The sequence below is a fragment of the Papio anubis genome, chromosome 2, assembly GCF_008728515.1.
Source record: "Papio anubis isolate 15944 chromosome 2, Panubis1.0, whole genome shotgun sequence".
In the NCBI taxonomy this organism is placed as follows: domain Eukaryota; kingdom Metazoa; phylum Chordata; class Mammalia; order Primates; family Cercopithecidae; genus Papio; species Papio anubis.
Window position 1 is genome coordinate 60,332,958 of NC_044977.1, and position 16,969 is coordinate 60,349,926.

General features: G+C 40.0%; 1 protein-coding gene and 1 pseudogene across 13 annotated transcripts in view; one reads left to right on the forward strand and one right to left on the reverse strand.

Annotated features, from left to right (window-relative positions):
• ITPR1 (inositol 1,4,5-trisphosphate receptor type 1) overlaps positions 1–16,969 on the reverse strand; it is a 354,333-nt gene that overhangs the window by 271,510 nt on the left and 65,854 nt on the right. The gene's annotated exons all lie outside the window — the stretch shown is intronic.
• LOC116273985 lies at positions 11,108–11,153 on the forward strand (annotated as a pseudogene).

A 16,969-nucleotide genomic window follows, 5' to 3' on the forward strand; every position in this document is an offset into this window, starting at 1 on the left:
ACCAAAGTTGCTGGGACTACAGGCATTCATCACCATGCCTAGATAATTTTTTATTTTTTGTAGAGATGAGGTCTCACTATATTGCCCAGACTAGTCTTGAACTCCTGGCCTCAAGGGATCCTTCTGCCTCGGCCTCCCAAAGTGCTGGGATTACAGGCATGAGACACTGCATTCAGCTACTGGCAACATTTTTTCTTTTTTTAATGAAGACATCAACTTTTTTTGGCCATTACTTTCTCACTGCTCTTACACAAACACACCCTCCTCCAACACAGGGTCACTGCCAGATCTTAATAATATTAAATATTTCACAATAACAAAACACATTGATGAGAAATGCATAGTCTTGTGTTTCAGCTCTTACTCATTCATCAATCTAGTTATCCATGCCAACAGTGAGACAGGTCTGGAGAGACAACCATCAACAAACTCCCTGAGGGTGATGATATTTAATATATTTTCTGCTTTTTAAGGCAACAATTTATCTTTCAAGCATATTTTAGCTTCCAAGCATGCTACCACAGAATCAGGATTGAACCCATTTACTCTGGTTTCCTCATACAAATCCTTATTCTATATGGAGGAAGCCAGGAAAAGATGATAGATAAATTCCATTTAAACCTTCTCTCTGGTTTTCCTCTATCCTCCCCAAAAGATGAGTGTGATCTCTTTAATTTGTGCTCCCATAATACGCTTTGCTTAATCTTGGCACTAAGTTGACTGTGTGATCTTCTATGTGACTATCTCCACCAGGTGATCTTCTTGCAGGTAGAAACTATGGTTGGTTTGTTTTCCTAAGAAAGTCTTTTTCACTAAAATATAACATATATGCAAGGAAAGTACAGAAGTCATAAGTAGAGAACCTGAATTTTCATAAAGGTACATGCATGTGTAAGCACCATCCAGTACAAAAAGCCATCACTTGTACTCTAGGAGTACCTCAGGGAGTGTCCCTCACACTGCATTTGCAATAATCTTTGAATCTCTTGCAATTGATAGACCTCTGGCTACCTACCCAAAGACGCCAGAAGCCTGCAGATCCATTTTAATTATTGTTGCTTCTAACAGACTACTAAGACTGAAATAGACTTCTCCAGGCCATGAGGCGGTATGAACAGGCAAAGTTGATGTTCCAATCCTATGACATTATCACTGTGACTGACGCATCAGAAGCTCTCTCCCACAGCATGGAAGACCATTTAAGGTAGAAGTACTCTGCTCAGCAAGCGTGTGCAGATCCTGTAGAATTAACTGTTTCCATCAGAATAACTTCATCACAAACCCAGCTGGGGGAAAACAAAGCTGTTATACATGATTCTAATCCCAGAGCCCCAAAGTACAGGAGGATGCCAGTATGATCCCAAACAAACTGGGAAGAAAAGGCCATTGTTTTTTGATATTTTGGTATATTTTATAAGGAGAGTAAGAGGAGATTCTATTATATAATTCACAGATTTGTCAACCGACCATCTCCCCTGCAGGAGGAATTTCTGGCTTTGCTTTAGAATGCTTTAAAATCAATTTCCAGCATTCATTGTGCAAATGAAGCACTGTCCTCACATTACAACAGGAAATGTGACTGCAGGTAATAAGGAGCAGCCAAGACTCAGGAAGGATGATCTGGAGCCAAAAGGGCAGAGGCAAATAATTCCCATCAATCCCTGAATTGTTTTCTTCAATAAGAGGCTGAAACAAAAAAAAAAAAAAAAAAAAAAAGAAGAAGAAGAAGAAGAAGAAGAAGAAGAAGAAGAGGCATCTATACTTTCCCACTTAGACCTCATGAACAATAATAGCCCATAAATTATCTCTAGCTGGAGAAATTGGCTAGAAATGGTAGACAGATTACAGCATTTTCCTGGGCAACCACCCCCACTTGAGGCACCATGTGTACATGGGGTACCTCTGTCACCATGGCCAAAGCTGCTTAGACACAAGGCCACAAAATATTATTTTATACACTAATTCCACAAATATTTATTGAGCATCTTTTAAGTATCAGACATTCTTCCAGATGCTGAGATAGAATCCCTGTATTCATGGTGTTTACATTCTCTTGGGGGAAACAGCCATAAGAAAGTCACAAATAAATACAATATGATGCCAGACAGTGGCAAGTGCGCAGAGAAAAAAGAAAACAGTGTAAGAGAATAGAAAAAGTTGACAGTGAGTGCCTTTTTAGAGAAGGCTGTTTGCAGAGGCCCCTGTGAAGGGCAAATGTCTGTGAATACAGCTACCAGGTTGAGGAAACAGTGAGTGCAAAGGCCCTGAGGCAGGGACGATACAGCCACTCAGGCTGAGGAAACATCAAGTGCAAAGGCCCTGAGGCAGGGACAATCTTAGTGTGTTGACAGCAACTACAAACAGCAGTGTCTGAAGCCAAGCAAGCAAAGGAATGAGAATTTTTAAGACACTGTAAACCAAGGAAACAACTTTGAATTTTATCCTCAGTGTGTGATGGGAGTCATGAGAAAGTTTTAAGCAGAGAAATGACAATATGTAGCTTATATTCTTAAATTACTACTCTGCTTGTTCTATGGAGATCAGACTGTAGGGGGGGCAAGGATTGAGACCAGGAGACCAGTTAGAAGACTAGTATCATGGTCCAGATAAGAACCAATGGTGACTCGGAAAAAGGTGACAGTGATAGATGAGAAGCAGTCAGATGTAGGATATATTTCAAATGTAAGTCAAGAAGATTTACTGAGGGACTAGATTAGGGCATGAAAGAGAGAAGCCAAAAAAAGACTCCAAGGTTTGGATAGACGTGGAGAAATTAGAATCCTTGTACACTGTTGGTGAGATTATAAAACAAAACAACCGTAATGGAAAACAGTATGGAGTTTCCTCAAAAAATTAAAATTAGAGCTACTATATAATCCAGTAATTCCAGTTCTGGTATATAGCCAAAGAAATTAAAAGCAGGGTCTCAAATAGATTTGCACACCCACAGTCATAGCAGCACTAATAACAATCGTCAAAAGGTAGAGGCAACCCAGATGCCCACTGATAAAAGAATGGATAAACCAAACATGGTGTACACATACAGTGGAGTATTATTTCACCGTAAAAAGGAAGGAAATCATATTACATGCTACAACACTGATGAACTATTAAGACATTCTGCTATGTGAAATAAGCCAGTCACAAAAACACAAATATAGTATGACTCCACTTATATGAGGTATCTAAAGTAGTCAAATTCATAGAAACAAGAATGTAGAATGGTAGTTACTAGGGGCTGGGAAGAGCAGGAAAAGGGGACTTATTGTTTAATGTGAACAGAACTTCAGATTTGCAAGATGAAAAAGTTCTGGGGATCTGTCTCACAACAATGTGAATATGCCTAACACTACTGAACTTTACACTTAAAAATGGTTAAGATGGTAAATTTTGTATTATGTGTTTTTACCACAATTTTTAAAAAATGAAACTCACATTATCTATTATGCTCATGATATCAGTAAATAAAAATATGAAGCATCCTGATTAGCAAGACATTAAAGATCTATTTTACTTCATCAATGTCACATGAAGCTTTCAAATTTGCTTTCATTAATAATATATATACCATATTAGAACTATAATACATGCATATAATTTTAAAGTATTAATATTTAACCAAGAATTTGACTCCAAGGTTTAAATAACTGGATAACTGAAATTGCCATTTACTGAGAAAAGACTGGGAGAGGCAGGTTTATGAGGAGGAAATCAAGTGGTCTATATTGGGTATAAGTTTGAGATGCCTATGAGACATATCCCAATGGAGATGTGGAGTAGGATGTAGTGTATGTGAGTCTGGAGTTCAAGGGAGAAGTCTAGGCTGAAGACAGAAACTTACGAGTCTTCAGCATCAAGACAGCATTTAAAGTCACAGGACTGGACCAGCTCAATAAGAAAAGTAAAGAAAGAGATGAAGACTGAGCACTCAGCCCTAGGAGACTCACAAGTAGACTTAGGAATAACCAACTCACGAGCTAGGATTTAGGGATATGAATTAGACTCAGTGAAGTCTAATTCATATCCCTAAATTCACAGTAGGTGCTTGAGCCACAAAACTGCATAAAATTAAAGTTGATGTGGCCACAAAGGGTCATAAGAGTGGGGAGGGGGGCAAAGGGGAAGAAAGAGAGAGGAGCAGAGATGAGAGAAGGGTCTTAAAGTCTAACATCTAGCAGTCCCAGTTCTGGTGAGACCTGCCCATTCTAGGTTTCCTATTTTTACAGGCCTGTGAGCTTGCCTGTTCTGTTTATGGTAATTCTCAAGCAACTTGAGTGGGTTTCTGTTCTTTACCCCCAAATATTCCCTGATGAAGGCCTAAAGAAGGGAGACAACACATGTGGTAGTAAGAAGGGAAATCAGGCCGGGTATGGTGGCTCACACCTATAATCCCAGCACTTTAGGAGGCCCAGGCAGGCGGATTGCTTGAGTGCAGGAGTTCAAGACCAGTCTGGGCAACACAGCAACTCTACATAAAATTTTAAAAACTTAACCAGGTGTGGTAACATGTGCCCGTAGTCCCAGCTACTCGGGAGACTGAGGTGGGAGGATCGCTTGAGCCCCAGAGGTCAAGGCTACAATTAACTGTGATCATGTCACTGCACTCCAGCCTGGGTGATGGAGCAAGACTCTTTCCAAAGAAAGAAAAGAAAAAGAAGAGAAGAGAAAAGAAGAGAAGAGGAGAGGAGAGGAGAGGAGAGGAGAGGAGAGGAAGAAAAGAGAAAAAAAAGAAAAAGAAGTGAAATTACTTGTTATCAATAAAAATTCTAAATCTTATGTGGTGAACTGCATCATTTAGCCCCAGCTCTTCACTCTTCCTTATATCCATGCCCTCTGACATGAAACTCTGTAATGCCAATTGACCATAGGTGAGCTAGCTGGCTCTGCCCCTTGACTTTGGACTCAGCCCAAAGAGACATGCTTTGGTCAGCAGACATATCACAAACAAAGCCTTTATGGACTTGTGCACTGGGCTTGCTCTCTAGAGCTGCTGTCATTGCCACAACGCTGGAGAATGAGAGACAGATGGAGCAGAGCCAAGTCATTCAGTCACCTTACTCTGTCCAACAGCAAGCCAACCCTCAGGCACATGGGCAAGCTCACCCAAGATCAGCAGAGCCTCTGTGACCCAGACACACACGCAGAAAAAACACTTCTTGTTGTGTCTGCCTGAGGTTTTGGAACTGCTATGTGGCAGAGATAACTGATGCATCATATATAAAAACACACTTGGATTTGATCAACTTTTTTCTTATCCAGTTATCACCACTGATACATGGGGACAACTTGGCTTCCCAAAATGGCCAAATATGGACAGAAAGTAATTGATAGAGCAAGAAAACGGAGCTTTAAAAAAATCTAGATTATACAGAATGTGGCTGATCTATCCACAGCTACTGTAGAATTAAATATCATTTTAAGGTTTATTGTAAAATAAATATAAATAAGCAAAATAATACAGAAGGCTAGCAGGCATTCGGATTCTCCTATTCATGATTTGCTGTACAGGTGGTTAAAAACTAAAAAAGCAGTCTCTTGTTTCCTTTTAAGAAACAGTCTTTAATTCTTGTAGCATAAAAACATTCTTCATCTTCAATGAGTGGTTACATGGTCTACTTGTACATGTTAGGTCAGATTGTACGCTGGCTTCCAAAAGCATTACTTAGAGGATGATTTTTAAATACACTCACATTAGCATTGCTTTCTTAAATGCTATTTACAGATTATAAGAAATTTTTAACATAGAAATAGCTATTTTATGAGAAGTGCAAATGTTCATGACGAAATGAAATTAACATTTCAGTAGTGTATCCTTTTAATTTGATAATATCATGAGGCTCAGGAACTTAAGAAGTTTGAAAGAAGTCTAATGACCTCACATTTGCCTCAGATAAAGTTTGAAATCTAGTCACATTTTCTTTCAGCAACTATATTTGTTTTCCATAGTGAAATAGTAAGCCTCAAAGTATGAGTGTAAAAATACGCAATTCTCTAAAGTGAAGGGTAGCACAATTGTGGCTATTATACTTGGGACTCATTAACTCAAGAATATCAGTAAATACCAGCCCTCCATCAACCACCAGTTTAAAAATGTTAAACTCCCACAAGAAGTTCTTTCCTTGAACCTGAATATAATTGTCTTAGGTCTTTAATAGCCATTCAAAAAAATTAAATATGCATAAATGCATTCAACAGTTGGTCTTCAAAAACCACAGCTATTCTAGAGTTTAATGTGAACAAAGTTTAAGGTTAAGAACTGATTTCTAAAACTATGCAACTCCCATGACAAGCTGGAAGATCTGTTCTCAAATACCAGAACACTCATGCACCCTTTTAAAGATATCTCTAAAACAGCTGTGTTACCTATGCTTGCAAATACATGGCATCATTGCTTCCCAGTTTTTAGATCATAGGTTCCAGGATCCCTCTTACTATACAAGAAGAAAGTAAAAGGCATTTCTAAAAGGCATCAGAGATTTGAGTTTAAGAGCCTTTAGTTTATGGATGAGGCCAACACAGAGGATCAGCAATGCACAAGCTTGTCACACACCGTTTCGTATGTTGATGCTCAGTGTTCATTTTTTTTCCACAGAAAAGGAAGTCATAAAAAGGATTTGACTTATAAAAACATAAAACGTCATTTGTTTATAAATCTATAAACATACTGTTATACTGTTAGAATACTAGAAACTGTTTTAAAATGTTTTAAAAATCAAATTTTGTATGGCTAAATATAAGGAAACACATCTTCCACACTGTCACCAAAATTAACTTTCTTTAAAATAAAAACAAGGCAAATTTAATGATGCCACTTTCCAGCTTAAAAACTTTCATGGGATCCCCCTGGATTCTATGAGATAAAAGTCCATGTACCTTGAAGAGAGCAAAAAAGAACCTGCCCCATTCAGAGAGTCTGGATACTTGTCTCCACCCAAATCTCATGCTGAAATGTGATCCTCAGTGTGAGGGGTGGGGCCTGGTGGGAAGTGATGAATGAAGTGAGTTCTCCAGAGATGTGGTCATTTAAGAGTGTGTGACCCCCTCCCCATCCTTCCCTTGCTCCTGCTTTTGCCATGTGACATACCTTCCACCATGGCTAAAAGTTCCCTGAGGTCTCCCCAAAAGCTGAGCACATGCCAGCACCATGCTTATACAGACTGCAGAACTGTGAGCCAATTAAACCTCTTTTCTTTATAAATTGCCCAGTCTCAGAGGTATTTCTTTATAGCAATGCAAGAAAAGCCTAATACGCTCATAGAGCCCTCATCAACATTTTCAGCCTCATCTGGAACCATACCTGCCTGACACCTGGCTCCCTCTATTCCAGCCACACAACATGGCTCATTCCTTACTCAAACTATGGCCTTCCATATCTCCTTGATTTTGCAGGCTGCGTTACCTTTGCTGGAGTGCCTCTGCCCACCCCATGTGGCAAGACCTTCAAGATCTTGAAGCCATCCCTCCCTTCTTAGCCCAGACACACCTCCTCTTCCCACACAGCTCCTTATATTACCAGCTACACTTCGTATTGTCAATTAGTTCTTCACATATCTGCCCCTTTTGGGTGAGGTTAGCTCCAGGGCAGAAATAATGCCTTAATCCAACTTGGGATGCCCTGGCACCTGGCACATAATAGGTGTTCAGCAAAGCTCTGTGGAGTAACCAGAAGCAAAGGGGAGAAGAATAAAAGAGAAGTTAAAATAGAAAAAGATGAAAGCATGCAGTCCTAAAAGACAGTAAGGATCTCAGCAGTGGAGTACACCTAGTTTTTACTTTGTCTCAGTTCACCCCAAAGTTTTTGATTTTGTCTTCTGAGGTTCTCCGAAACAACATCACTAGCTACCACAAAGTTTTAACACGAACTCTATGTAATGACCCTGGCCTACAGGGTCCAACTATGTAAAAATCACGGACTCTTAATCTCCTTTTCTTGTCAGGTCTGTGCCTTCAGGCTCCCCCACCTTCACCCTACTGCACGAACTTTGGCATAGATTTCCAATGACCACATACCTGATAAATCTAATGAGCAGCAGTCTCACCTCTATTATTTGACTTATTGGGAGTGATGATAGTGTCTATCATTGAACTTCTCACACCTTTAAGAACTAGCTCAAGGTGGGGCTCACACCTGTAACCCCAATACTGTGGGAGGCCAGGGCAGGTGGATCATTTGAGCTCAGGAATTCAAGACTAGCCTGGACAACATGGTGAAACCCCATCTCTACTAAAAGTACAAAAAAATTAGCTGGGTATGGTGGCACATGCCTGTAGTCCCAGCTACTCGTGAGGCTGAGGTGGGAGGATCATTTGAGCTCAGGAGGAGGAGGTTGCAGTGAGCTGAGATGGCACCACTGCACTCCAGCCTGGGTGGCAGAGTAAGATCCTGTCTCAAATAACAAAAAAAAAACTAGCTCAAGTGTCACTTCCTCTGTAAAGCCTTCCAAGACTCACCCTAGCCCCCAAGTCCACTGCACATGGTTGACTATTGTCTTCGTTTGCTTATCTCTAACCTCAGTTTGGACTTGGAGTCTAGCATGTTCTATGTTATACTGCAAACCATTATCAACACGTCTCCTTTTCCACAACAATTTAAGTTGCAAGAAAAAAGGAACTGATCTTCTTAGGCTTTATCTTCCCCACTCCAACCTGGAGCATTACACAAATTCAACAAGGAATTACTCCATTAGCAATCACATCTTTTCTCCTGATCACTAGTGCTTCAGGAATGGATAACAGTAAGAGCGAAAGAAAAATAGTGACAACAAAGTATGAAATTGTCCAGTGTTACCCAGGTAAGAATTGATGGCGAGACTCCACTTCTCTTCAATTAATGCTAATTGAACACATTACAGACCACACCCTAGGAGCTTTCCACATATCAACTTAATCCTCACAACATTCCAATGAAATAGACATTATTATCCCCATTTTACAGATGGGGAAACTGAGGCAAAGAGATTAAATGTCTTTCTTGAGGTCATACAAGTCATAAGTGGCACTGCCAGGATTCAACTCAGGCAGTCTTAACCTACATTGCATTTCCTCTCAAGATATACACCTAGGAGAAAGACTGTGGAACGGAAGATTGCCTAAGCTGAACAGAGAAAGAGAGAGGAAAAGAAGAGAACATGATAAACACTCAACTCTCCTGAGGAGGAAATTAAGAGAAGGAAAACTGGTCCTGTCGGCTCTTGGTGCCAACAGAATATCTAGTAGTGGCCAAGGCCCAGGTTGGCTGATTATAGGTCAGAGTTGCACGGGAACAATGAAGGGAAGGTGGAGGAAAGAATCTGCATTGCATTCAGGAGGTTAGGAACCTGGGAAACACCTCTATTTTTGCGGTGTGTTTAAGCATGTGTGTGTGTGTGTGTGTGTGTGTGTGTGTGTGTGTGTGTGTGTTTCCCCGTTCACGCATCCTGGGCCAAAGAGTCCTGGCTATTTCTCCCCACTCTCAACTCTGACCTGGCTCTGAACTCTAATTCTATCTGGCCTCACTTGGCTGAACTGACCCACCTATTCCTTACCTTTAAGCTCTTTATTTATTCAGAGCTGAGGTTCTAGGAGCTGATTCAACAGATAGAGGTTTGCTCATAGTAGAGACTGGAATAAAGGTCAATAAATTCTGGGAAAACAATTCCTGTGCAATAAACTACCACTCGTACATAAAGTCAGAGTTCATTAAGGTAACTGTCCATCTGAAAAGCAATTATTAGACTCACGAGTTGAGGGTGGCTCTTAGAAGATCTATCCAACAGGAGAAGGAATGAACATAGCCTTGGAAAAGTCTGAGGTTCCGTTTCCAATTTGGCTCTGAATTTGGCTTACGAATTCTTACAAGTCACTGACATTTTATTTGTCCTCTGAATTTATAGATCTCCTCTCCATCTCCAACATACTTTTATGCAGTTCATTTGAGGATATGTTACAGCTCATTGTACAGGGATTTGGCTACCAGGAAAAGCAATGGGCAAGATGGGGCCAGCATTACACCACTCAGATTCATTAGGAGTGAAGCTGAAACTTCCTGGCACAAATCTTAGGTCAAAATGGCAATAAATGAAATGGACAAGGAAACAACTGCAGCCTAATGTTCTCAAACATCAATATCGCTTTTGATGTTAATATACTTAGTGGAACATGAAAATCACTTTTCAAACCACTTGGACATTCATCTCCGAATTTCTGAAGTTGCGCTCACTTTAATTCCCTAGAAGTTGACATTTTAATTCTGTTTCAATATCAATCACATTTCTGCTTAGCAGAGAGTCAGTGGTTCAATTGTTTGTAGAATCCAATCTAGTTCAAAACAGAATTGGTAGCCATTCCGATCTTCGTCTTGGGGAGATAATCAATACAGCCTGCTCTCTGTGGGAACACGCTCTCCTGCAAGCCAAGGGGAGATGCTGACCCCAAGCAGGAAGGAGAAAGACTGTTTATTTCTTGGCACCAGGAGGCAAAATTTAATTTAAGTGTCCATGAGCTTTTCATCCTCAAAGTGCTTCACAAATATTAACTAATTAATCTTCTCAGTACTGCTGCATATTACATAAGCTCTTTCAGGGATAAAGAACAAGGGAGGCATTGAATGGACCAGGTGGTAGAATTAGGAAGATAAGAAACTAACATCACAATGAGAAACCTTTTACCTGGAGGTGCTATTAGTGGTTAGGGCAGACTGCAGTGCTAGTGGTTGTGACTATTCTATCAATTCCAGCAGTTTAAAATCAGTAAGAAAAATAATGCTGAAACTAGGGCTGCAGTGATAATGAGCTGAAGGTTCTTTCTGGAACTAAGCCTCAGTTCCCTCAACTGTCAAGTGAGGCTGCTTACAGAACAAACTCCAGAGGGTGCTTATGAGGAATCAATAAGGTGACACATTCAAGATCTTATCACAGAGGAGCCTACCAGTGCTCAGTACACACCAGCTGTTATTAAATAAAAAAGGTGCCATGGCTTCCAGGTGTCTGAGCAAAAAATGGGTTAAACATCTTCAAAATGTTTGCAGGTATTGTCCGTATTTTCATTTGTGAGAGACAATGAATTTAGCCAAATTGTATGCACCTCTTTCATGAGTTGAACTGTGTCCCCCCTATAAAATTCCTATGCTGAGTGTTACAGCTCTTTTAGAATTTGTCTAGTGCTGGAAAACCCCTTTTTTAAACTCCTATGTTGAAGTCCTAACCTTCAGTAGTTCAAAGTGTCTCAGTCAGTTCAGGCAGCTGTAACAAAATATCACAAACTAGGTGGCCCATAAACAACAGAAATGCATGTCTCAGAGTTCTGAAGGCCTGGAATTCCAATCTCAAGATGCCAGCAGATTCGGAGTCAGGTGAGGGCCCACTTCCTGGTTCGCAGATGGCACCTTCTTGCTGTGTCCTCCCATGGTGGGAGGAACAAGGGGGCACTAATCCCCACCACCTCTCAAAGTCCCCAGCTCCTAACACTACCTTGGTTATCAGGTTTCAACATAGGAATTTCAGGACAAAAACATGCGGAATGTGACTCATTTGGTAATTCATTCATTACAGATGTCAATAAGATGAGTTCATACTGGAGTGGGGTGGGACCTATTCCAACATGACTTAGATTCTTATAAAAAGGGTACATTTGGAGAAGGCCACACCTGCACAAAGAACACACGCAAACATGAAGGCAGAAGAAATAGAGCAGAAGCCAAGGAATGCGAAAGCCCTCCTGTCAACCACCAGGAGCTAGGCAAGAGGCATGACGGATTTCTTCCCATGTCTTCAGAACGAACCAATCCTGGCCAAGCACGGTGGCTCATGCCTGTAATCCCAGCACTTTGGGAGGCCGAGGAGGGTGGATCAGCTGATGTCAGGAGTTCAAGACCAGCCTGACAAACATGGTAAAACCCTGTCTCTACAAAAATACGAAAATTAGCTGGGCATGGTGGTGTGCGCCTGTAATCCCAGCTACTCAGGAGGCTGAGGCAGGAGAATCGCTTGAACCCAGGAGGTGGAGGTTGCAGTGAGCCAAGATTGCGCCATTACACTCCAGCGTGGGTGACACAGTGAGACTCCATCTCAAAAAAAAAAGAAAAAAGAAACCAATCCAGCTGACACTTTAATTTAGGTGACACAATAAATTTCTGTCATTCAAGCCATTCAGCTTGTGGTACTTTGTTGCAGCAACCCTAGCAAATGAATAAAACCTCTATATACGATCAGTTTTGTTTAATAAACAACCATGAACCCACCAAATCCTACACACAAGCATACTGGTCTGTGAAGTCACAGGTACTCAAAAGTATCCTGAATGAAAAAATCTAGCACCATTCAATCTTGATGCCAAAGAGAGTAAAGGGAGCACTGGACACCAACACAACTCAGGGTACCAGAATCAAGCACCCTGCAATTTGGTAGGAAATCAAATTTTTATCACCCAAACTTTACGTGGCTTATAAAAACCCAACTTATGTAATAATTCTCAATATGCATAAAGAGAGGACAAATTTTTTTTTTTTTGAGACAGGGTCTCGTTCTGTCACCCAGGCTGGAGTGCAGTGGTGTGATCACAGTTCACTGTAGCCTCGACCTCACAGGCTCAAGAAATTCTCCTACCTCAGCCTCCCAAGTAGCTGGGACCACAGGTATGCATCACCGTGCCCAGCTAATTTTTTTCATTCTTTGTAGACGTAGGGTCTCCCTATGTTGCCCAGGTTGGTCTTGAACTCCTGGGATCAAGCAATCCTCCTGCCTTGGTTTTTCGAAGTGCTGGGATTACAGGTGTGATACCCAGCCAACAAATTAATTTTTACATGGTCTTCACTACTCCTGAGGTATGCATGGGCCAAGACACACCAATTGGCTCCCTGCTGTTCAGCTTTCTTACTGTTTCTCCAACACTGCACGTACCTACACCATGGCTTTTACCCTTGGTGTTCCTGATGCTAGCATACCATGTCCCCATGGATACATGTGGCCAGTTCTTCCTAAACTTGTAAGTGTCAACCTCTATGTTACCTCCTCCAGAAGATCTCCCCAACTGCCCTATCTAGTGCTGGCCCACCCATCCCACCCCCAGTCATGCTGCATCACATCATCTTTATTTTATATTCTTTCCAGTGTTTATCACTCTGATGTAATCTTGTTCATTATGTATTGTTTGCTTCTCGGTGTCTCACTCCACTAGAATGTAAGTTCTATGAGGGCAGAGACTACATCTGTCTCACTCAGCACTATCTCCAGTGCTTAGCATGGTGCACAATGCACTGCATGAACTTGATATTTTTTGAATGAATGCATACCACCTTCAAAGGTGAGTCATTTTTAGCTAAGTGCAAAGTCTTGCAGTTTATTCAAGGGAGAACCACTAGCCAGTGCAATTATAAGATCCTGGAAAATCTCAACATACAGGGTTGGCAAATCTAAAACCTGAGATATTGGTAATGCATATTTAAATGATCCCTACTATAAACAATTTGTTCAATGTAATATAAACAGGCCAGTTAGTCCTTCCTAAGTAATCTTAGTGTAAACAATTAGTCCAACTGCTTCACTCACTATCTTTTTGCACATACTATCAGTAAAATAGTATGTGCAAACAAAACAAATAAAATTAAAATTAAGAAATCACAAGTCAACCTTTTAATAAAACTGGGACTATTACAATCCAAAATGCAAACCTACTTGTTGCAACTTAACATTATTGTCTAATAATTTTTCTTATAAAAAATAGAAATTGAGAATTATTTTTAGAATAGCAGATATTTTGATGAGCTGTATCTAAATTCCAATCTTTTACAGCAGGCTTGTCCAACCCACGGCCCAGGACGGCTTAGAATGCAGCCCAACGCAAATCTGTAAACTTTCTGAAAACATTATGAGATTTTTTTTTGCATTTATTTATTTAAGCTCATAAGCTGTTGTTAGTGTATTTTCCGTGTGACAATTCTTCTTCTAACATGGCCCAGGGAAGCCAAAAGATTGGACACCCCTGTTTTACAGGTTCAAAATGTAAACAAATGTTAAAGACAAAATTGAATAAATGTCAATGGTCTAGGAGCTCAATTCAACTTGTCTAAATCATTCCTCTAAGAAAAATAGCCATCCTGAGTCATGAGCTCTGAATCCTCAATGTGACCTTTAGAGCAAAACAAACAGTTATCTGTTTATATTTTAAAATAGTTATTGGCAGGTCTATTGCTCATGTTCTTTTAACCCACGTTAAATTAAAAAATAAATCCTTTAAGTCATTCAGGTTAAATCATGAATATTACAAACCAATGCTATGATTAAAAATAATAATAATAAAGAAGTCCCCAGACCAATTTAACATCACCCCAAATCCACTCAGATCCAAAAATCAGAGTTAAATTAACTAATATACATTCTTTCTTATTTTCTCCTTTCCTCTTCTTTTTGGCCTATATTGAGCATTGGACCCAAAAAAGTAAGTTTGAACCTAAAAATGTAGTGAGTTTCAGTTCTTAGGACACATATTACATAAAATTATGTATTTGCAAAAGTCAAAAGGTTTAAAACCCCACCCACTACCTGCCAAAAAAAAAAAGCTGGAAAGCTGGTCAAATCAAGCTGGGATTTCTTGAGCCATTATTAACCACTCGGTCACATTATCATTATTAGTCACTGGAACTGGCCGTATATTTTTAGGACAGTACAGGTAGACAATGGGAAATTCCATGTCGTCCTTCTCCATTAGGGCAGCTGCTGCATTTGTTAAGATGGAATTTCACTCTCATCATTATCAATTACAGGAAGAATCAGCTACTAGGCCAAGCAGATCATCTCATTTCATATGAAACTACTTATTCAAAACGACTCAGCACTTACAAACATATACTACATACAGACAATCAGCAAATCACAGCTAACCAGGTCAGCTGCTGAAAATAAATCAGGAGACATTAAACCCAAGATTCTCCTCCTCGTTCTATGGACATCTCCAGCAGAATCAATGAACACAGGACCTAAGGCATCAGCCTGCATCCTCAAAGCAGCAAGGGGCCATCTTGAAATCAATTCATTGGCCTCCAAGTTGTCTAGGATCCTGGATTCAAACCACCTATGTTTCAGCAAAATTCTAAAGGTTAAAAGAACACCAACAAAAAGCCAATCAAATGAAGACAGAGTTCTAGAGCATTCACTAACCACTCAGTCACGTTATAATAAGCCACTGTCGCCTCTATTTCTTCCCTCCATGAGACCTTGGGGATAGATTAAGTGGCAGAGGCTAAATTACTGTATCTACTACCCACATGCTAAAGTTAATCTGTTCCTCCAGAACTGTTCAAGAAGATTCTTTCAAGGCTGTAATGTGACTAACATTTTTTCCTTTCTCCTTAAAAGAAAAAATCGAAATCCAGTTCTCTCTTCTTCCAGAGAAAGCTTAATATGAAAGTCACCTCTTATGCTTCTGGATTATTCCATAAACATATGATTTAAAGAAAGAAGGAAAAAACAAATACTATTCAATTTGGTTTTTCCTTCTTTCTTTAAAAATAGTAGTCAGGGGCCGGGCACGGTGCACGCCTGTAATCCCAGCACTTTGGGAGGCCGAGGCGGGCGGATCACAAGGTCAGGAGATCGAGACCATCCTAGCTAACATGGTGAAACCCCGTCTCTACTAAAAGTACAAAAAATTAGCCGGGTGTGGTGACGGGCGCCTGTTGTCCCAGCTACTCCGGAGGCTGAGGCAGGAGAATGGCGTAAACCCAGGAGGCGGAGCTTGCAGTGAGCCAAGATTGCACCACTGCATTCCAGCCTGGGCGACAGAGCGAGACTCCATCTCAGGGAAAAAAAAAAAAAAAATAGTAGTCAGGAAGTTGATATAAACATTCAGCATTAAGAACTCTACAAAATAATAAATAATGTATGTGTATACCATCAATAAAATTTTATTACCTTTTTAAAAAAAAATCTACATAATATTCTGAGACCTGAGAAAGAACCTTATTACATTTACTGGGGGAGGTGCCTTTACCTTTTATTGGTGAAATATAAGAAAAAGTAGCCTACAATTTGCTCCCCACGTTTTGTTTGTCCATCTGTGCATCCACCAATCCATATATATGCCAAATGCAGTATTTCTGTGCTGCAGTTACTTAAGCATTTCTTAATTTATGCATAAGCCAAGTACTATTCTAAGGTTGTTTCAAATAGTATACTATTTAATCTGATGAGCCAGGACTATTTTCTCCATTTTACAGATGAGGAAATTGAGACAGAGAGAGGTTAAGTAAGTCACCCAAAATCACAGAGCTATTTAGTAAGACAGCCAGAGTCAAAACCAAGCAGTCTGGCTCTAGAATTCATGCTCTGAACCGGTACATAACACTGCCTCTCAGGAGCGGAGACTAGCATGTCAAATTGGGAGGCCCTATATAGTTTAGTGATTAAGGGTATTAGAACGACCTTGTTCCTATACAGGCTGTCATTTACTAGCTGGGTGACCCTACACAAAGTTACCTAATCTCCCTGGGCTTCAGGTTCCTTTTGTGGATTATACGGATTCTCCCACAGTGTGTGGTATGGATAAAAATAATTTAAAACACTTAGTAAAACAGATAGCTCCTAGTAAGGAATCCATTAACTATTAGCTTTAAAAATAATTACTTCCATGTGGCAAAATGCTTTGGCAGGCATGTCCACAAACTGCCCTCTCTGATTAGACTCAAAAATACCGGAGAACAATTATTTTTACTCATCTTGGCATGCAAAGAATTCTGCCCAAAATAACTGATATGTAAAGGTTCCTGCATTTGAGATGCTTAAATTTAGTCATTAAAAGCAAGTTTTTATAAAAATACTTACAGAGAACATAAGACTTTTAAAATATATAAAGTTGTCTATACTTTTTAACCTTTAAAGTTTTTAAAGCAAATTAAAACTTTTTGAAAATTTTTAATCAAATTAATGCATGCACACATTTTTAACATCAAATATTATTCAGTAAGTCAATGGAATGATAAAAAGGAAAAGGGGACTAT